The sequence below is a fragment of the Salvia miltiorrhiza genome, unplaced genomic scaffold (assembly GCF_028751815.1).
Source record: "Salvia miltiorrhiza cultivar Shanhuang (shh) unplaced genomic scaffold, IMPLAD_Smil_shh original_scaffold_392, whole genome shotgun sequence".
In the NCBI taxonomy this organism is placed as follows: domain Eukaryota; kingdom Viridiplantae; phylum Streptophyta; class Magnoliopsida; order Lamiales; family Lamiaceae; genus Salvia; species Salvia miltiorrhiza.
In genome coordinates, this window is record NW_026651540.1 from 24 (window position 1) to 21770 (window position 21747).

The 21747-nt window shown below is 38.6% G+C and overlaps 2 long non-coding RNA genes across 4 annotated transcripts; both read left to right on the forward strand.

Moving 5' to 3' along the window:
* The first annotated feature begins 602 nt into the window (after nt 1-602).
* On the forward strand, nt 603-3759 carry LOC131004425 (uncharacterized). 2 transcript variants are annotated; one of them, XR_009095005.1, is made up of 3 exons: nt 603-800; nt 2930-2992; nt 3498-3759. It is a non-coding gene; the product is annotated as an uncharacterized LOC131004425 (long non-coding RNA). The 2 variants fall into 2 exon arrangements; XR_009095006.1 differs by having other exon boundaries at nt 2930-3759.
* Nucleotides 3760-11345: 7586 nt separating this feature from the next.
* Nucleotides 11346-14502, forward strand: LOC131004427 (uncharacterized). 2 transcript variants are annotated; one of them, XR_009095008.1, is made up of 3 exons: nt 11346-11542; nt 13673-13735; nt 14241-14502. It is a non-coding gene; the product is annotated as an uncharacterized LOC131004427 (long non-coding RNA). The 2 variants fall into 2 exon arrangements; XR_009095009.1 differs by having other exon boundaries at nt 13673-14502.
* The last annotated feature ends 7245 nt before the right edge of the window (nt 14503-21747 follow it).

The following is a 21747-nucleotide window of genomic DNA, read 5'->3' on the forward strand; positions in this document are numbered from 1 at the left end:
TATGATATCTCGTTTAGACCTCACAGATCACGCGTCTTCATACGAATGATCCGATTATGTAGTGACCCGCTCTTTTATATATTTTAAATCCAGTAATGAGTGTTTATTTTTGTTCATCAGTGAATGAAAACGGTTTTTATCCTAATATGAATTCAGCTTATGATCCTGAATTTATATTGTTAAAGCAGTTAATGATATTATTTCAGAGTTATAACTGACTTAGCAAAGTCACGTTATTTATTTAAGCGAGATGAAATTTGATTTTATTTTTACTCAGATCGTGAATTATTTCCGACTCAGGAAGTTAATTAAATCTGCGGATTTAATTTAGATATCAGAACAACGAACGAATTAAATCTACGGATTTAATTTAGATTCATTTTATAATTTATCGATTTTTGTGAGAAATCACATGTCGAAATACGAGATTTATTTAAATAAACAGTATCAAGCATATACGAGCACACGATCCATCTTATAGTTACAGAATCACCGAGACAGAGAAAATACATCAATAATTCTCCTCTACATTTTTTTTTCCTTTCTTTTTCTTCTCTTTTTCTTTCCATTAATTTTGTTCCCCACTCCATCAACTTCACTACCCTATGCTCCCCACCATCTCCACTACCTTTGCTCCCCATCAACTCCAACACTTCACCCATTCCTTCCATTTCGCACCAGCAATCACAAAGAGAAGGAAGACTTGGCTTAACTACTTTGCCAAGATTTCAAGCTGCTCCAGTCCAGTAGTACCCCAACACTCGAAGCTAGAGTTTATTGGGTGAAAAACCGTGCATGAGGTAAGGCAGCGAATCTGCCATAAGCACACTGCTCCGGCAGTGTTTTGCAAGGCGATTCCAGCCATCCAAACGGTTCCCAAAAATTCCCAAATTAATTGTGTATCATCTTTCATACATTTTCTATATGTTGGTAAAATTTCAGAATATTTAGAGCTCGCATGATTTATTTATGAATTTGTACACATCACTGCCCATCTGGAATACATTTTTGGTAAACAATCTTTGGGAGATCATAAGTAAAGTTTCAATCGGTGAAAACCTTTGAAACTTGAATATGTCACTCTAGACTCCCGTATCTTTCTTTTGACATCGGCCTCACCATTTTTGAGTAAGGGAAACAACCGGTATAAATTCTTGAAATCTAGTTCTTATTCCATGTACCATCCAGTAGATTTTACAAACCTACGACTTTGAGGTGGAAAAGGCCGACTTAAATATTTGATTCTCAAGCCTATCTTTCTACTGAATATTCACTGACATGTTGGGAACTTACTTGTTCAGTTTTAGAATTTTTGGTGAAGCTTAAAGTGGTTTTTCCGATTTATGTTCTGAATCTGCCAAACTTGAACTCTTTTTGTGCACTGAACTTTAGATAGTCATATCTTCTAAACCATGAAGGTTCTTAGAGTAAATCCAACTGGAGAGTGTTATGATCTCTCCCTAGTTTCCAGATTGACCTTTGGGGTTCCCAGTGGAGTTTTGTAAAGGGAGATATGAATTTTTAAAGAAAGCCCACTGACTTGGTTGTAATCTGGAAATATGAAATTTACAGATTTTTGCTTGTTAAATACCCATCTTTGAGAGGGCATATCTTGCTCGTTTGAATTGTTTTTCATTCGATTCAAATTGGAGAATGATCCTTGAAATGTCTAGTTTCCAGAATGTCATTTGGAGCCTCATTTGGAGATCCGAGGTAGATTTGGTGTCTGTTGTAAAACAACCCCTTAAGAGCTCAAGTTGTTGAATTATTTTCTATGTATCAAAGTTTATTTTAAAGGATGTTTCGTGAAAGATTTAGTATATGTGCGTAACAAGTTTGGGACTATTTATTTTAAATGAGGTCCGTTCTTTATTTAAATTAGGATGGACTTTTAATGAATATTTTTGGGATTAAACTATTATTTCTTGATTTATATAAATTATTTTTATGGACTTATAAATATGAATTTCGTAGGCCTACTGACCTACTGTGATCGACGGTTTGTCGATGTCTAACAGCTTTGAAAATTTTATAGCAAGTCCCTACATGAGTCTTGAGTACCCTGGTAAAATTTCAAGCCATTCCAACTTCGTATGATACTTCTTTAAAATGTAAAACCTAAACTGCACATTACTACTGAGAATTTCAGAGAACAGAGAAAATAGTCATTTATTTCAGTAGCTTCCTGGGTGATCTAGCTTTCCAAATTTTTATGGTATTAACCTTATTGTGTTATTTAGATATCCACCAAAGTTGAGCCCAGTTTGACAACGTTTACTATTTTTCAAAAATACAAGTTTTCGATTGTTCAAAACTGCCGAACATGGTAGATCGTGGTAAAAACGTCATATCTCTCAAACCACTTGGAGTTTTCGACTCTATTTTTTTTATATGAAACTAGACTCGAAGATCTTTCTTTCGGTATGAGTCTCGAGTCCAGGAGATGTCGGAGTCAGAACAGATTAAATTTTGAAGTTGAGTCAGTGTAAAAGCAGAGCATGTTTTGATGATGTTTGATTGTGATTCTTATGTGCCTTATGTTGAGCCTTTTTTATTTTATTTTATTTTTTTTTTAATTTTATAACATTACTTGTTCTTATTTATTAAGCCCGATTAATTATGAGATTATAAAGCGAATAAGTTGAAGTATTTATTTTCTATTGACTACGAGGAGCGGGGTTTATTTAATTAACGGATTAGAACACCCCGAAGAGAACGGATTAATTTTTGTTAATTATCCGGCTTCATGAGACGAGACTTAGCTTTTGTTTAAATCCGATAGCCTGGATTAACAATAGAAATTCCCTGATTATTATCTCAGAATAATAGTTCATGCATACGAGATTCATGCATAGTTTAATTACGCATTCTCATTTAATTGAGAATTTTCCCTCGATTTAAAGTCTTACGTTATTTTCTCGGATTAAAGGTCGAGCGCAAGAATAAGAGCTCGTCAAGGAGTCACTAATCTGTAGCAAAGCTTTGCTATCAGGTGGGCATTACTTTCATATATATCAAATGAGTTTAAATGTTACGTTCAAGCAAGTTATTTCATGACTAAATTAATTGAAGTTATTTCAAATATTGTCTTGCCATAAAATGTTTAAATTTCAGTATGATATCTATCTGATGTGACTTTAATCATGTAATCGAATTCGGGTCTTGAGCAGTTGATAGCTATCCTGCCAGGGCTAGTGTACACCAGTGACCGTGAGTCATCTAGCGGGTTGGCCGGTCAAGTGACCGTGAGAGGTGGCCACCTCTCCGGCACAAAGTTCCAGATATGATAGATTACAAGAGAACTTAGTCTGCAGACGAACTTTAAGAATCACAAATGAATTTAGTAAGCTTGGGCCTTTTAGCGAAAAACTCCCTTGCTGTACTGTTTATGATGGCATGACAATTTACAGTTTTGAAGCATGTATTTTTATAATTAGGCATACGTGTCCACTGAGTACTTTTGTACTCAAGCCCTGCATATATTTCTAAATGTGCAGGTTGAGCAGCTGCCGATGGTGATGAAGTGACGAGCGGGATTCTTTTGTCTTATTATGTATTAATGAACTCTAGGGTTACATGTCTTCATACATGTAATCAGAACCTTATTCCGCTGCGTACTCAGAAGTTTTATGTTATTTTGGATAAGTCGGAGTTATCCGAACTTGTTAGTTATTTGAGTCTATACGACAAAAACTCTGTTATATTATAGATATCCATGTTGTTAACAATGATGAAATACGATCCTTTCTTGTTTGATTATTCCCCTTTCTACCCCGCTTCTAATCTCCCTCCATTAGCCACGATTTCCCGGCTTAATTATCCTTAATTAGGACTCGGTCGTGACAGAGTGGTATCAGAGCAGTTCATTTGCTCTGAACCCTAGAGTTAGCCCATTTTTCTAGTATGATCACTAGTATATATGAGTCAGTCAGCCAAAGCTCATCACTTCATCACATCGTCATGCTCAGCAAGAAAGAAGGTGGTAATGATTTTAAAACATTGAGAAGTTCACGTTTTATATGAATGTACTGATGCTTACATTCAAGTTTTATGCTTTATTGATTGATTAGATATCTCAATGAACTTAGATGCGTTAAGAATGCATGATCACTGTTACGAGAAGAACGATAGAAGCTAGGAACTCAGTCATATTTCACTATAGCCATGGTGAAGAGCTAAGAAAGAGGAAGAGAATCCAATGAAAGCAGTGCAAGCAGAGTGCCACGCACGAATCACTGAAGCAGGCATAGTTCTTCATTCAGGTTGTTCACGCAAGACGGAGCACCTAATCGACTATTGCCTTCGATGATAGTTTAAGTACAATATTGCTTATAAGTGATGAGTGCAACTGATGTAATCAGTTAGCTAATCCCTAATAAGCTGAGACTCGCTTCTAGCCTCGCTTATCACTAGCTATGGCTTGAGGATAACCTTCATGATTCATGTATGAACTTCAGAGTTAGACTTACGAGGGGTCAAAATGCTTTGTATATGATGTTATAATATTACGATTAAAGCTATCAGCTTATAGTTTCAGATATTCGGAACCATTCTACTTACAGTACCTATCGCAATAGATAAGGACATGACTGAGAATCCCTATTGATTACGATCACCTACTACGAATTGGAAAGACGAGATGTGATATGGGTACTAGCAGTTATCAACCATTATGATTGATCATAAAAGTTTACGCAAGTGTATAAGACGAGAGAAGTTCTCGAAGATGGTTTAGAGTTTAATAATAGCTAGAAGCGCCGACAGTGGATCAATGCTGGAACAAATGAATTAAGATTCTAATGAGACCCTAAGGATATACTCCAGATAAGTATATATACCTTAACCTATCGAGGACATCGTCTCAGTTAGAACGTCATGGATTATGCATTTAGTCTGGTAGCCGTAATGAGAGCATTGACTAAGGTCATTCCATGACTTAGTATTACACATGGAGACACATACCCTATAAGGTGCTCAGATGAGCAAAAGCTATTTCCTTATTGAATGCGTGATGATTCAGAAGGTCTTTTGCAATAACACGGAAGAGTGCTTCAAATTATATGGTTGCATTTCAAGCGCTATGTGAAGGAACACTAAGTACTAGAAGTACTACATTAAGATCATATAGAGGAACATTATTGAGTAAGGTCGAGCCTACCTTATTTCGCCTATAGAAAATGTTTAAGGATTGCATTAAACTAGGAGGCAGACTCCAAGTTTGAGAAGCTCTAGAATATTCTCAAGGACATGTTCAAGATATTAAGAAGAAAGTGGTAATTTTAGACCAAATATACCTTTTGCAGCCAAGGAACAAGAATTGCCAAGTTCGGAAAAATATTTCCGAATGACTGAGAAGTAGTTGTGTCGGACCTGGCCAGTCCACATGGCCAAAATCTCAGTAGTCGTCATATATGGGTCTTTAAACCTATATATTTTAAACCTTCATCTGAAAAGCCAAACGGGTTCAGACTATTAGGTCATTTCGTTTCGACCTTTCAGTCAATTCATTTCTACCCTATGGTTATTCATTTTCAATTGTTTGGCAAATTATTGAAACACTTTGCCTAATTGCCATTTGTTATTTGAATCATTGCGATCTACTAGTTGTTGGTAGATTTTCTGTGACCCAAGGACAAACAGATACTTATCTGATTAAATCAGTCAAACACATATGCTTCAACCCAAGGGTCAAGCACGTAATGCATACAGACAATCTCTTGTGCATTTAGTAGGACCTTATTTGTGTATTTCAAAAACGATGATCATTTCGATGCTTTTGTATGCCCCTATGTTGGCTTAGTTATTTTGACTAGTATTAGTACGGAAACGCTGGTTAATAGGGCATTTTGGAACTGAGATCTTTCATGATGAATTTGCAAGATAGCCAGTTCATCATGTATAATGCTTGAATAGATCACCATATTTAGATTCAAATGTTGATGAAATAGTCCTCATTGATACTAATTTCCCATGTCTATGTAGCGACCCTATCAGTCTTTCGCGGCAAGTCGAACCGCTATGTTTTATTTATATGTTCGCTTAAGTTTTAGCAGGAGCAGAACTCGATGAGTTAAGGAGTAACTATAGAAACGATAGTATGTCCTTATTGCATTTTAATGCGCTGATAACTTGTGTTTTTACTCATTAGAATGCCACCAAGACGAGGGCGTCCGAGAGGAATGGGAAGGATTCCCCGTAATGATGAGAGAGGCCCAGAAGCAGGGCCAGAACCTGAATTAGTTCAACCTCCTGTTCAGCCAGAACGGCGGATTGAGGAATTATTCTTGCGACAGAACCCACCTACCTTCAACGGGACAGGAGACCCGGCAGAAGCTGAGACTTGGGTTCGCGCTATTGAACGCATTTTCAACTTCCTGCGTTGCACCGACCAAGAACGCCTGACTTGTATGTCCTTTCAGTTGACTGGGTCAGCTGATTTCTGGTGGGAAGCAAGGATGAAAACGATGACAGCAGAGCAGTTAGAAAACCTGACTTGGGAACAATTCAAAGCCGGTATATATGACAAGTATATACCCAAGAGCTACCGCAAGAAAAAGGAGGCTGAATTTTACAATCTGAAACAAGGAAAGATGTCGGTAACTCAATACGACAGGATGTTCTGCGATATGTCTAGATATGCGCCGGAACAAGTTGACACAGATGAGAAGATGGCTGAAAAGTTTTGTGCCGGTCTGAGGCACGAGATTAGGATGGCTTTGGCAAGCCACGGAGGATTGTCTTACACTGAGTCGCTCAGCCGAGCGTTAGACATTGAGGCAGCCATGCCAGGAGAAAGACTTGCAATTATACCTGCGCCAGCACCTCCACATGATCAAAATCATAATCAGAATTTCAAAGGAAAGAGGAGATGGGACAACAGTAACCCGAACCAAGGCGAGAAGAGGCCATGGCAGGGACGGGTCTTCCAGTCACAAGGTTATGGAAGCCAGGGCGCACCGAAACAGATGGGAAATAACCAACAAAGAGCCCCACATTGTCCCAAATGTAACAAAAGTCATATGGGAATTTGTAAGGCCGGCAGTGATAGTTGCTATATCTGCAACCAGAAGGGGCACTATGCAAATCGGTGCCCGAATAAGCAACATGGAACGAGTTTAAGGCCAAACCCACCTATCCAGGCTCCGCATCTGCGAGCAATCCAAGCTCTGCCCCAACCATACCCAAGGCAGCAACCACAGTATCAGCAGCCACAGCAGCACCAACAGCTACAGTACCAACCACAACCTCAACAACCGTATCAGCAACAGGCCCGCCAACAACAGCAGCGACAACAGAAACAACATGAAAAGCCTCGTCATGCTAGAGTCTATGCTATGAGGCAGAAACAGCCCGAGAACAACCAGGGAAACCTGGCAGGTATGGGCATGCTACTCAATACTCCTGTTGTACTTCTATTTGATACGGGCGCATCGCATACTTTCATTTCAAGTACATGTGTTGACACATTAAAATTTAAAATGGAAAGAGCTGACCAGAAGTTGAGTATATCATCACCTATAGGAGGGATGACGACAGTAGATCATGTGTGCTTGAACCTAGAACTGAACATAGGGTCACTCAAGATTGTAGTGAACAACTCCTATGTTATACCGATGGGAGATGTGGACATAATCCTAGGAATGGACTGGCTAGTCGAGAACTATGCCACCATCCTTTGTAACGAAAGACGGATATCGTTTCGACCCCCAGGAAGGGAGCCGTCACATTTCCACAGAATTAGTATGGGAAGAAGAAAAATGATCATCTCCGCCCTGCAAGCAACGAAAATGATGAAGAAGGGATACCCAGCTTACCTCGTATACTTGCACGGAGAATTGGGTACTGAAAAGAGTATAGAAGATGTAGAAATTGTACGGGACTTTTCAGATGTATTTCCAGAGATTCTGCCAGGACCACCACCGGACAGACCAATTGAGTTTACCATTGATTTGGAGCCCAGGGCAGCTCCCATTTCGAAGGCACCATACCGAATGGCTCCTAAAGAGTTGGAAGAACTCAAGATACAACTGCAAGAACTTTTAGAACTTGGATTCATTAGGCCAAGTGTATCACCTTGGGGTGCACCCGTACTTTTTGTGAAGAAAAAGGATGGCACATTGCGAATGTGTATAGACTATAGAGAACTGAACAAAGTGACACTGAAGAACAAATATCCTTTACCAAGGATAGATGACCTCTTCGACCAGCTCAAGGGAGCAAGCGTGTTCTCGAAGATTGATTTGCGATCTGGTTATCACCAGCTGAAGATTCGACCAGAAGACGTACCTAAGACGGCATTTCAAACTAGGTATGGCCACTACGAATTTGTAGTTGTGCCATTCGGGCTAACCAATGCGCCAGCTGTGTTCATGGACCTCATGAATCGAGTGTTTCATCCGTACTTAGACAAATTTGTCTTGGTGTTTATAGATGACATCCTGATCTACTCGAAGAACGAGAAAGACCATGAGGAACATCTGAGAATTATCCTAGAAACGTTGAGGACGGAGCGCCTTTATGCCAAATTCAGCAAGTGTGAGTTTTGGCTCAGCGAAGTCACGTTTTTAGGACATATTGTATCATCAGAAGGGATTAAAGTGGACCCTGAAAAAGTGCAAGCGGTGCGTGAATGGAGATCGCCTACTAACCCTAATGAGATAAGAAGTTTCTTAGGATTGGCAGGTTACTATCGGAGGTTTATGGAAGGATTTTCCAAAATTGCAAGGCCAATGACGCAACTACTCAGGAAGGGAATAAAATTTTCTTGGACAGAGGAGTGCGAGAAGAGCTTCCAAGAACTCAAGGAAAAGTTGACTACGGCACCAGTGTTAGCCGTCCCAACAGCTGATAAGGAATACGTGATCTACACAGACGAGTCCAAAAATGGACTTGGTTGCGTGCTGATGCAAGAAGGAAGAGTGATAGCATATGCGTCACGATAGCTTAGGCCACATGAACTGAATTACCCGACTCATGATCTGGAGTTAGCTGCAGTGGTGCATGCGCTGAAGATTTGGAGACACCACCTATATGGAGTTAGGTGTGAAATATTCACAGACCACAAAAGTCTGAAATACTTTTTCGAGCAAAAGGACCTTAATATGAGACAAAGGAGATGGCTCGAACTAGTGAAAGATTATGACTGTGGTATTAACTACCACCCAGGCAAGGCCAACGTAGTGGCTGATGCATTGAGTCGTAAGACTCAATCTAAATTGGGAGCTCTCATCACTCGAGAGACGGTGCTCATAAGGAAATTTAGCAAAATGAGCATAGAAGTGGTTAAACCACCAGGGACGATAGCAAGCGTTGTGGCAACGGTACCTAACTTGAGGAAGACGATCGTAGAAGCACAAAGAAAAGACGGGAAGATGGAAAAACTACGGGAAACAGTAAGGAAAGGAGGCGTCAAGAATTATCAAGAAGCATCAGATAATGCTATCCTCTTTGAGGGAAGGATATGCATCCCCCACGATGATGAGCTTAAGGATAAAATCATGAGTGAGACTCACGATACCCTTATACTGCCCACCCAGGGAGTACTAAGATGTATCAGGACCTAAAGAAACACTTTTAGTGGGAAGGCATGAAGAGAGACATAGCGTCATTTGTGGAGAAATGCCTGGCATGCCAACAGGTGAAGGCCTTACACCAAAGGCCATATGGAAAACCACAATCGTTGGAAATTCCAGAATGGAAGTGGGAGCACATCGCAATGGATTTTGTGACCAGTTTGCCCAAAACAAAGAGAGGAAACACTGCCATTTGGGTAATAGTGGATCGACTCACAAAATGTGCTCATTTTATACCAATACCGATCACACACGGGTCAGACAAGCTAGCTCAGTTGTATGTTCGAGAGATTGTACGCTTACACGGTGTACCCGTGTCAATCACATCAGATCGAGACTCGAAGTTCACATCTAGATTTTGGATGAGCTTACAGAAGGAGTTAGGCACGAGGCTAAATTTCAGCACCGCCTTCCACCCGCAGACAGATGGGCAGTCTGAAAGGACAATTCAGACCCTTGAAGATATGTTGAGAACAGTGGTGTTAGACAGAGGTGGAAGTTGGGAAGCAGTGCTGCCGTTGATTGAAATTGCCTATAATAACAGTTACCAGGCAACTATCGATATGGCACCATATGAGGCATTATATGGAAGAAAATGTAGATCACCGCTTTATTGGGATGAAGTGGGTGAGAGAAAAGTTTTAGGACCAGACATGGTCAATGAGATGGTTGAGATAGTCCGCCAGATCAGAGGGCGAATAAAAGAGGCACAAGATAGACAGAAATCTTACGCTGATGCACGTCGAACTGAGTTATGTTTTGAAATAGGAGACAAGGTCTTCCTAAAGGTATCTCCTACCAAGGGGATAACTAGGTTGGTGTCAAGGGAAAACTTAGGCCCCGATTCGTAGGACCTTATGAGATTTTGGAGAGAATAGGCCCAGTAGCCTATAGGTTGGCGTTACCGCCAAGCTTTGGAAACGTTCACAATGTTTTCCACGTATCACAACTCAGAAAATACGTTTTCGATCCAAAGCACATAATCCACCAAGAAGAGATCATCATTTGTCCAGACTTGAGCTATGAAGAGAGACCAGAGGTCATTCTAGATCGAAAAGTACAACAACTCAGGAATAAGGCAATCACATCAGTGAAAGTCTTATGGAGACACCACGGACAAGAGGAAGCCACGTGGGAGCTTGAAGACAAAATGAAGGAGAAATACCCCGAACTGTTTTAGAAGAAATATGCAAATTTCGGGACGAAATTTTTGTTAAGAGGGGTAGTATGTAGTGACCCGCTCTTTTATATATTTTAAATCCAGTAATGAGTGTTTATTTTTGTTCATCAGTGAATGAAAACGGTTTTTATCCTAATATGAATTCAGCTTATGATCCTGAATTTATATTGTTAAAGCAGTTAATGATATTATTTCAGAGTTATAACTGACTTAGCAAAGTCACGTTATTTATTTAAGCGAGATGAAATTTGATTTTATTTTTACTCAGATCGTGAATTATTTCCGACTCAGGAAGTTAATTAAATCTGCGGATTTAATTTAGATATCAGAACAACGAACGAATTAAATCTACGGATTTAATTTAGATTCATTTTATAATTTATCGATTTTTGTGAGAAATCACATGTCGAAATACGAGATTTATTTAAATAAACAGTATCAAGCATATACGAGCACACGATCCATCTTATAGTTACAGAATCACCGAGACAGAGAAAATACATCAATAATTCTCCTCTACATTTTTTTTCCTTTCTTTTTCTTCTCTTTTTCTTTCCATTAATTTTGTTCCCCACTCCATCAACTTCACTACCCTATGCTCCCCACCATCTCCACTACCTTTGCTCCCCATCAACTCCAACACTTCACCCATTCCTTCCATTTCGCACCAGCAATCACAAAGAGAAGGAAGACTTGGCTTAACTACTTTGCCAAGATTTCAAGCTGCTCCAGTCCAGTAGTACCCCAACACTCGAAGCTAGAGTTTATTGGGTGAAAAACCGTGCATGAGGTAAGGCAGCGAATCTGCCATAAGCACACTGCTCCGGCAGTGTTTTGCAAGGCGATTCCAGCCATCCAAACGGTTCCCAAAAATTCCCAAATTAATTGTGTATCATCTTTCATACATTTTCTATAGTTTGGTAAAATTTCAGAATATTTAGAGCTCGAATGATTTATTTATGAATTTGTAAACATCACTGCCCATCTGGAATACATTTTTGGTAAACAATCTTTGGGAGATCATAAGTAAAGTTTCAATCGGTGAAAACCTTTGAAACTTGAATATGTCACTCTAGACTCCCGTATCTTTCTTTTGACATCGGCCTCACCATTTTTGAGTAAGGGAAACAACCGGTATAAATTCTTGAAATCTAGTTCTTATTCCATGTACCATCCAGTAGATTTTACAAACCTACGACTTTGAGGTGGAAAAGGCCGACTTAAATATTTGATTCTCAAGCCTATCTTTCTACTGAATATTCACTGACATGTTGGGAACTTACTTGTTCAGTTTTAGAATTTTTGGTGAAGCTTAAAGTGGTTTTTCCGATTTATGTTCTGAATCTGCCAAACTTGAACTCTTTTTGTGCACTGAACTTTAGATAGTCATATCTTCTAAACCATGAAGGTTCTTAGAGTAAATCCAACTGGAGAGTGTTATGATCTCTCCCTAGTTTCCAGATTGACCTTTGGGGTTCCCAGTGGAGTTTTGTAAAGGGAGATATGAATTTTTAAAGAAAGCCCACTGACTTGGTTGTAATCTGGAAATATGAAATTTACAGATTTTTGCTTGTTAAATACCCATCTTTGAGAGGGCATATCTTGCTCGTTTGAATTGTTTTTCATTCGATTCAAATTGGAGAATGATCCTTGAAATGTCTAGTTTCCAGAATGTCATTTGGAGCCTCATTTGGAGATCCGAGGTAGATTTGGTGTCTGTTGTAAAACAACCCCTTAAGAGCTCAAGTTGTTGAATTATTTTCTATGTATCAAAGTTTATTTTAAAGGATGTTTCGTGAAAGATTTAGTATATGTGCGTAACAAGTTTGGGACTATTTATTTTAAATGAGGTCCGTTCTTTATTTAAATTAGGATGGACTTTTAATGAATATTTTTGGGATTAAACTATTATTTCTTGATTTATATAAATTATTTTTATGGACTTATAAATATGAATTTCGTAGGCCTACTGACCTACTGTGATCGACGGTTTGTCGATGTCTAACAGCTTTGAAAATTTTATAGCAAGTCCCTACATGAGTCTTGAGTACCCTGGTAAAATTTCAAGCCATTCCAACTTCGTATGATACTTCTTTAAAATGTAAAACCTAAACTGCACATTACTACTGAGAATTTCAGAGAACAGAGAAAATAGTCATTTATTTCAGTAGCTTCCTGGGTGATCTAGCTTTCCAAATTTTTATGGTATTAACCTTATTGTGTTATTTAGATATCCACCAAAGTTGAGCCCAGTTTGACAACGTTTACTATTTTTCAAAAATACAAGTTTTCGATTGTTCAAAACTGCCGAACATGGTAGATCGTGGTAAAAACGTCATATCTCTCAAACCACTTGGAGTTTTCGACTCTATTTTTTTTATATGAAACTAGACTCGAAGATCTTTCTTTCGGTATGAGTCTCGAGTCCAGGAGATGTCGGAGTCAGAACAGATTAAATTTTGAAGTTGAGTCAGTGTAAAAGCAGAGCATGTTTTGATGATGTTTGATTGTGATTCTTATGTGCCTTATGTTGAGCCTTTTTTTATTTTATTTTATTTTTTTTTTAATTTTATAACATTACTTGTTCTTATTTATTAAGCCCGATTAATTATGAGATTATAAAGCGAATAAGTTGAAGTATTTATTTTCTATTGACTACGAGGAGCGGGGTTTATTTAATTAACGGATTAGAACACCCCGAAGAGAACGGATTAATTTTTGTTAATTATCCGGCTTCATGAGACGAGACTTAGCTTTTGTTTAAATCCGATAGCCTGGATTAACAATAGAAATTCCCTGATTATTATCTCAGAATAATAGTTCATGCATACGAGATTCATGCATAGTTTAATTACGCATTCTCATTTAATTGAGAATTTTCCCTCGATTTAAAGTCTTACGTTATTTTCTCGGATTAAAGGTCGAGCGCAAGAATAAGAGCTCGTCAAGGAGTCACTAATCTGTAGCAAAGCTTTGCTATCAGGTGGGCATTACTTTCATATATATCAAATGAGTTTAAATGTTACGTTCAAGCAAGTTATTTCATGACTAAATTAATTGAAGTTATTTCAAATATTGTCTTGCCATAAAATGTTTAAATTTCAGTATGATATCTATCTGATGTGACTTTAATCATGTAATCGAATTCGGGTCTTGAGCAGTTGATAGCTATCCTGCCAGGGCTAGTGTACACCAGTGACCGTGAGTCATCTAGCGGGTTGGCCGGTCAAGTGACCGTGAGAGGTGGCCACCTCTCCGGCACAAAGTTCCAGATATGATAGATTACAAGAGAACTTAGTCTGCAGACGAACTTTAAGAATCACAAATGAATTTAGTAAGCTTGGGCCTTTTAGCGAAAAACTCCCTTGCTGTACTGTTTATGATGGCATGACAATTTACAGTTTTGAAGCATGTATTTTTATAATTAGGCATACGTGTCCACTGAGTACTTTTGTACTCAAGCCCTGCATATATTTCTAAATGTGCAGGTTGAGCAGCTGCCGATGGTGATGAAGTGACGAGCGGGATTCTTTTGTCTTATTATGTATTAATGAACTCTAGGGTTACATGTCTTCATACATGTAATCAGAACCTTATTCCGCTGCGTACTCAGAAGTTTTATGTTATTTTGGATAAGTCGGAGTTATCCGAACTTGTTAGTTATTTGAGTCTATACGACAAAAACTCTGTTATATTATAGATATCCATGTTGTTAACAATGATGAAATACGATCCTTTCTTGTTTGATTATTCCCCTTTCTACCCCGCTTCTAATCTCCCTCCATTAGCCACGATTTCCCGGCTTAATTATCCTTAATTAGGACTCGGTCGTGACAGATTATGCTTTTGTTTGTGTTGCTCTGTGAACATCTATAACTGGATACATTTTTACCTTGTAATGATGTAATACTTTGTGTGTCATGACTGTGGTTGTCTATCTTCTGTTGAAATGTTTGTAAAATAAAATTTAGGTTTGATGACTTAATTAACTTAGTACTGGACTAATAATGCCTAGTATTGATTTGCATATTGTCCGTTATGCGAGTCACCTCTGATTTGATCAAACCTTGTTATGAAATGGTTGAAATAAATGGTCTATTGTTATTATTGTTAAATCGGTCATTTTTCCTAATTAGTCGCATGATACTCGGTCTATGCTATTACTAGCTAGATGTCGGGCTGCGATAGAGTGGTATCAGAGCCAGTCTTTGGCTCTGAGGTCTTATTTTTTTTTAAACAAAAAGTCATGACCATGTTTCAAATTGATAGAGTTTATGACTTATTTAAAATCTTTGTGTAAGTTCTGATCGAAGTGTAACAGAATCTCAGCCTCTCCTCCCTCCAGCTTATCAAGGTACGATTTAGATTTTATGTTTATAATGATGTGATAATATAGACATATATATGGATTATTGATGTTAATATCATCAAACTGTATTCTATTGTGCAAGTTGTCAATTAGAGACAATGCTTTGGAATTTAGATTTTACATGTCAATAGTTAAACTTTTGGAACAAGGTAAGCATTAATTGCTATTTCCTTATGAATGAATTGATTTGATTTACCATTCTTTCTTCCTATGAGGTGGGATATATGTGAATGAACTTCACTAAATCTTAAGTACCAATCTGTGATAAGGAATATTTCCTTACAGGATGGAAAATCCAGAAGAGATTGTGATGATCTTCAGAACCTATCAACAAAATAAAGGGGATACCCTAGGTCAATTCCTAGGTCATTACCACGCTCTTTGGCTACAGGCAGAAGAATATGGTGTCGACGGAGTGGAAGGAATAATGAACTTAATTCCATTGTTGCCTCAGGAATGGAGACTTTGGGCGACATACCTAATACGCTACCATATTGACGGGACGCTCATTGGAGGAGTTTTGTACAGGGACTTTCGAGGTTTCATTGCTACCATCAGCCACCGATATTACTCTAACGAGGATCCACCTCCTGGACCTTTTGACGACATAGAGGAACCGATTGACATAGAAACAGGACTAGTTAATTTCCAACCCCAGTACGACCCAATTCATTTTCTGCGAAACCTCGATAGACCAATACCTAACCGTGTCCCCTTAGCTCTTAGTATGCCTGTTCTTCCTATGACCCCACCCGGGCCGGAAGCGTACTGCGCGTCACCGTATGACTTTGCCATGTCACACGATAACTTCGAGATTCATGGCGATCTTCCTTTTCTACCACACGTGGAGTCTAACATGTCCTTTCTTGGGAATGAACCAAATTATTTCCCACCTAGGCCTGTTTTACCTCTTACTATGCAATCTCAACCAATGGCGTATGACCCAACTCATCCATATCTCGGCTTATTTTCTGCCCCTCATGATTTTGAAGCAGGGCCATCTCGGCCACCAAATCATGTAAGCGAATCAGAAGAAGAAGAAGAATCAGAAGAAGATCCCGTGGAATATTCAGCAGCCGAATATGAAGCCGATGTTTATGGGACTAGCATGATGGATAGGCACTGGACAACCTATAGGTACCCGCCGGTGGAAAAAGCTCACAGCTCGGAGGACAAGTGTAGCTACACCGAGGATATGCACGAAGATGGAAACCAGCTGAAAGAACATCTCCACTTGGGGTAACCATTGGGACAGAATATGGTATCATGTGACAAGGAAGAAACTTTTTCAAAATCGGGTTGTTGTGAAAACAAAGACTTATTATGTTTGCTTATTATGCTTGCTTATTATGTTTGCCATGTATGCTTTTAGAACTTAATGCATAATTATGTCTGTAATAGTAAGTGATAGGATGAATATTTATATTATCCGCTATAGCACCCTAGTAGTGATAGGGCTCGGAATCTTACAAATTTCTGAGTTCTGGTTGTATAAGTCCTCGTGATCGAGGCAATTTTCCTGAATGAAGCGTGTGTCGTGGCTAAAGCGGTCACTATTATTAATGATCTGCTCCTATAGTAATCTCTTACAATTGAAATGCAATGTGTATGCAAAATCATAACAATTAGGTCATATATAGAACTAGAGATCCTGAGTAATCGAATAAAAGAAAATTTGATGTTATATATTACGCATAAAAGCAGCTTGGGAAACTAATGGCCTGAGGCTAAAAGTACCCATTAACTGCAATAATATTTTTGTCTGTGTACTAATACACTTAAGATGCCTAATCGTGTTTGGAGCATAACATGGTTTAGTAAGTGATATAATGTCATTATATTTTCTTGTTTTCAATAGAAAATCGTGAACATCGCTATAAGTCAAAATGCCCCCAAGGAGAAGACCCCGAGACCGTGAAGAAGAAGAGCGAGAAGTCACGCCACCACCACCTCCTCCCCAAGAAAGGAGAATTGAAGAACTTTTTCTACGCCAGAACCCACCAATATTTGATGGCAAAGGTGATCCTTCGGTAACAGAAGAATGGATTCGCTCCATGGAACGGATTTTTCGATTCTTACGTTGCAATGATCAAGAACGAATTCTGTGCATGTCATACCAGTTGAAGGGTTCGGCCGATTTTTGATGGGAGGCAAGACAAAAGACCATGACTCCCGAACAATTAGACAATCTCACCTGGGAGGAATTTAAAACAGCACTATGTGAGAAATACATTCCTAGAAGCTACAGGAGAAAGAAGGAAATGGAATTCGTAAACCTTCGCCAAGGAAAGAAATCAATGGCTGAGTATAATCGAGAATTTTGTGACTTAGCTAGATATGCCCCTTATCGGGTAGACACAGACGAGAAGATGTTTGAACTATTCTGTGCTGGACTTCGCCAAGAGATTCGAGTAGTGCTAGCCAGCCAACATGCACTGACCTACACGGAAGCTTTAAACCGAGCATTAGACATGGAATTGGCTATGCAGCCAGAAAGGTCAGCAATAGCCACTCAACCTCCAGCCACGCATAATTCTAAATTAGGGCACACGCCACCCAATAACCATCAGGTGAATAAAGGCAAAAGAAAATGGGAGCCACATGGACCACCATCAAAGAAACCTGGCACGGTATGTCGAGACCTCTTCAACCACATGGAGGAGATAAACGACCAATAAACGGACCGAACATACCATCCCAAAATACTCAGCGCGCTCCGTTTTGTCCAAAATGCCGGAAACCACACCACGGTGCGTGCAGACCATGAGGTAACACTTGTTATACTTGCGGAAAAGTGGGACATTACTCACCACAATGCCCCAATCGTCAAAACAATGGAGGAAAACAAAATCCTCAACCTCAGCCTCAACTACGCGCAGTAGAAGAAGTGTACACGTTCCCTCAACCTCAACGGTATTTTCGTCCACGCCGCCAAAACCGTGTTGATCGTCGTTCATCAGCCTATCAAAACGATCAGCCGCCACGTCACCCGAGGGTGTATGCAATAGAGAATAAGTCACCTGACAAAAATCAAGGGAACTTAACAGGTATTGGAGAATTAAAAGGGAAACCTATTGTTGTTTTGTTTGATACGGGTGCATAGCATTCTTTCATCTCTTGTGTATGTGTGGATACATTAGAGCTGAACATAGAAATAGCCCCACAACCACTACGAGTAGGTACGCCAATAGGGAGATTCACGACAGTAACCCATACATGCTCTAACTTAAAATTTGAGTTAGGACCACTTAAGCTCACAGTGAAAACCTTAAGGTTAATGCCTATGTGGACTACAGACATCATATTAGGCATGGATTGGTTAGAAGAAAATTTTGTGACAATTCAATGCAAGGAAAGACGGATTTCTTTTCAACCACCCGGGCAAGAACCTACGTGCTTCTACGGTATAGAGCGCAAATGGAAGAAGACACCTATCATTTCTGCACTAAAAGCAAGGAAATTGATACAAACAGAAGGTGCAACCGCTTACGTGGTCTACTTGAACAAAGAAGAAGATAAATCAGATTTGGGGTAAAAGGAAAACTTAAACCTCAATTTATAGGACCCTATGACGTCCTAGAAAGAATAGGACCCGTCGCTTATAGATTAGCTTTACCACCAAACCTCGCAAGCGTTCACGATGTCTTCCACATGTCGCAACTACGAAAATACGTGTTTGACCCTAAACACGTTATTCATCAAGAAGAAATCACCCTCGAACCAGACTTGAGTTTTGAAGAGAAGCCAGAACGAATTATGGATCGGAAGGTCCAACAATTGTGAACGAAGTCTATTCCATTAGTCAAGGTGATGTGGAATCATCATGGAGAGGAAGAAGCTACGTGGGAACTCGAAGATAAAATGAGAGAGAAATATCCAGAACTATTCTCCGAAGGTTAGTAATTTCGAGACGAAATTTATTTAAGGGGGTGAGGATTTTTATTCTTTATATATATATATATATATATATATATATATATATATATATAATATACATATAATATTATAAAGATTATTTGGTAGGAATTTAAACTTTTATCATTTGGTAAAATTAGGAAATTTCTAACATGTTTAATGGTATTCCGCGTCCATTAAAGAAATATGACTCATTAATAATTTTTATATCCATTAACGAGATTATTATTGACTATATATATGTATACATATATTATCCTGCTAATTATTTATTAACGTTTGTAATATATACTTATATATATATACATATATATACATTGAGCTAAGTGATATTATATGTCGGTCAATTATATTATGCTTATATGAGCATAAAATAATAATATTACATTTTTCATTAAGCAATGAAAAATTTATTTATCTATATTCTATGGGTAGAATTTAAAGGAGATATCATTCTTGATATAAGAAATAATCGTTTATATTAAATAAGCGATTTTAGTTACTTTTGTAACAATGCATAATATTGAAAACTAGCAAATACATTTAAATCACAAATATATTATTATTGCATTGTTAATAGCCCACAATTTAAATTTGTAGAAATAAGCTATGATGCAATTACAGCTTGATAATTGAGCTAAGTTTGATATTATGGGGATGAATTACTATCATTTTGGGAATAATTAAATTATTCATATTTTATATGCATCACACATTATTTTATTTATTTATAGTAATATTTTTAAAGAGAGATCATATTTTTGTGTAATATCAAGTATCCCGCTATTTTGTGTCTACGGAAACTGAATATAGTACTCCAGGGAACATCGGTGATAGCCTACGAAAAGTAGGGTGGGCGGCAAGATTAATATGAAGATTTGCGATAAGGGACAACAGAATGTTTTAGGCATTCCCTTACGCTATCTGAGTTACTTTACATTTAACACTCTCTCACCTGCGAACTACTTTTTTTCATTTCATAAACAACTGCCTTCTTCACTCTTACACTCAGTCATCTCTCTCCTCTACTTGCCAAAGAAACTCTCTCTTTCCTCTCTTGTAACAGCACCACCGCCTCATCATCTTTTTAGCAACACTCACCACTCTCTCTCACCTCTGTAATCACCAAACGACGAAGGGAAGCAGCTGACAGTGAGCAGCAGCAGCGAGCAAGCCCAGCTGCGCCGCCCCGTCGCCACGCCGCCACTTCGAGCTCGTCGATTGAGCTCCACCGGCCACCTACGTTACCACCACGGCCCTCTTACGTCGACACCCTTGCAAAAGCTAGACAAGGACGCTGCGGAATTCACGAGAGAAACGTTACAAATCTCTATCTTTTGTTGCCGGAAATTAGAGCAAAAGGCTCAAGTGGACCACCTTCGTCGACTCGTATCTTCGCCGACCGACCACCAGACCGTGAAATGTCAAAACTTAACCAATCCTTCATCTTCAGACTACCAACAACACAAATCGAAAAGCCGAAATACTCTCTCTATCTCCCTGACTAACGGCCGCAATATCCTTCGGCAACCAACGTCGAATTTCCGACATATCCGCCAGCCGACTTGCGACCTTTGTGTCTCGCTCTTCCCATGACAAAAAGAGGCCAAGAAAACACCGTCGTATAGCCCGACCAACCTCGCTCGAGGACAGCCTAGCCGTTCGTCTCCATGACCGAACATCATCACGTACAAAGGGCCGAAAGATCTCTCGGCGAGCACCTTTGTTTCTCACCTTGCGCTGCCCTCACTTCCGGCGTATTTTCAGACGAACTGAAGCCATCCCTCACGATATCAAAGCCATCAAGCTCAGCCCCCAATCGCCGTTTACCTCATCGGCGTTGATATCGCCGGTAGCCAACGAACCTATCTCAAATTTTTGCTTGTGTTATATACCTCATATAATAAGTATATATGTATACCACTGGCCACCAGGTCCTCACTTAAGTGAAGTGACCCGGGTTCGATCCCTCTTGGGAGCGAATTGGAGATTGGAGATATAAGGTGGATTTGGTGAATGGAGAGATAAGGTGGTTCTTGGAGTGGATGGGAAACTAACTACTAACATCTAACATGACTTTGCCCGATCAAAAAAAAAAAAAAAAAAAAAAAGTATATATGTATACTTACGTGAAGAAAAAAAATGAACTCACACACACATGCACAGAATATATGTATAGATATATATTATTATTTATATTGAATACTTATATATATATGTATATATATATGCTTACGTAAATATATATATATATATATATATGTAATAATATTACTATTATTATTATTATTGGTAATAATAGTATTATTATTATTATTATTATTATTATTTCTTCTCATAAGAAGAAATCTTACGTAGTAATTTATTTTAGATCCCGAACGGAATAATCAAAGCACCGAGTTTGCTCCACGACAAAGCACAACTTGAATTTCCCAAACACTTGTGGATTGAAGTAAGTATTAAAGTGCTAATGATTTATTTAAATTATTGACTTGTTGCAAATTATTTTGCATGGGAATAAATAAAAATTCCTATCATGCATGCGAAGGTGATGTATACACGAGAATAGTGATAATTGATTTTGTTAAAATAGTGGTGATGGATTATCAATATTTGATAAATAATTGATCGCATAACTTCTGGAATAGTTGGATATGAATTCACTAAATTTAATTTTTATGTCATATAGTAATTCTTATTGTTGATTTACT